The sequence below is a fragment of the Carlito syrichta genome, unplaced genomic scaffold (assembly GCF_000164805.1).
Source record: "Carlito syrichta isolate Samal-C Ts95f unplaced genomic scaffold, Tarsius_syrichta-2.0.1 Scaffold304472, whole genome shotgun sequence".
Lineage (NCBI taxonomy): Eukaryota > Metazoa > Chordata > Mammalia > Primates > Tarsiidae > Carlito > Carlito syrichta.
Window position 1 is genome coordinate 435,010 of NW_007248568.1, and position 1,643 is coordinate 436,652.

The window sequence follows — 1,643 nt, forward strand, 5'->3', positions numbered from 1 at the left end:
AGCGTAGGTTCTTAGGGATTGGATGTCTGGAAAAGATTTCAATTCTCCCTCACTAGTGAAGCTTAGTTTGGCTGGGTAGGTTATTCTTGGTTGAAATTGTTTCTCTTTTAGAACTTTGAAGATAGGGCTCCAGGCTCTCCTGGCCTGAAGGGTTTCTGTGGATATATCTGCTGCTATTCTAATTGGTGTTCCCTGGTAAGTAGTCTGGCCTTTTTCCCTTGCTGCCTTTAGGATTTTTCCTTTCATAACTAGTTTGTTTAGGTGAATTATTATTTGTCTGGGAGTTGGTCTTCTCATTTGTTGTCTTGCAGGGCTTCTCTGAATCTCTTGTGTTTGAATTTTTTCATCCTTAATGAGATGAGGGAAGTTTTCTTGAATGATTTCATGAAATGTTTGTTCCAATGTGGCTTCTGTTTCTCTTTCTGCCTAAGGAAGCCCAATTACTCCTAGGTTTGGTCTCTTGAAGTGATCATTCATCTCTTGCAGGTTTTGTTCTGTCTTTTTGACCTTCTTTTCTATGCTTTTGACAGTTTGGGTTAGTTCTGTGTTTTGGCCTTCGAGCTCTGAGATTCTTCTTCTGCTTGGCTGATTCTGCTTTCCATGCTTATTAGTCTGTTGTTCATTTCCATCACAGTATTCTTTACTGCTGTCATTTCTGACATCAGCTCCTTCCTATTTTCCTCTTGTCTCTTCTCAATTTTTTAAATTCTCTCCATTAATGTTTTGATGTCCGGGTTTGTTGCATGTAATCAGTCATTCTGGGGACTCTTCATTGTTTGTGTTCCAGAATCTGTTTTCTCAGTGTCTGATTTCCCAGGGGTCTGTGTAAGACCAATATTCTTCTTTTGGTTTTTCTTCATTTGTACAGTTTTTCCCCCTTCCTACTTTTTCCTTCCCCCCACATCACCATCTTTTTAAATTATGTTATTCAGGGGTAAAGGAATTGGTCTTACTTCTGTTTGTTCAATCTCCTATTATTTATGTATGTCCTCTTACTTTGTTCAATTCTGAAGTTGCACTGTAGGGTGGAGGTGATCCTTTTTGCAGTTTTGAGATTTACTTAAGGGGAGAGCTGTGATTCAAAATCTGTCTGCAGGTCCTGGTATTCGCTGACAGGTGTGTGGATAATGTAGAACCCACTTCCCACTGCCCTGGAATCTGTCCGTGCAGTGGGGCTATAGGTTTACTCCCTGAAATAAAATGTGGTTAACAGAGGGGAGAGAATGGAGCAGATAATGCATTGAAGAGGGGAGTGGAGAGTTAGAGGAGTAAGGGGAGAAACAAACGAGTGTGCCAACAAATAGAGAGATAGGCCTATACTGAAACAGATAAAAACAATAGACCACAGCTACAGATGAACCAACTCTCATACAAAAAAATAAAAAATAAAAATAAAACATATAGTGATGCTAACATACAAGCTAACCAACCACCTTGTTAGTGTGCTGTTCCTCTATACAAAGATATGGTTTACAGAGAGAAGAAAAGAGAAGAAAAGGAAAAGGAAAAAAGAAAAATGGAAACAATAGAGTAGGAATAGAATTAAGTCATTAAACTAATAGAATCAATGAAGCACACTCTGAGACATTTCGCTTAAGTCCAATGTCCTTTCAGGTCTGATTTCTAGTTTTCGTTTCTAGCTG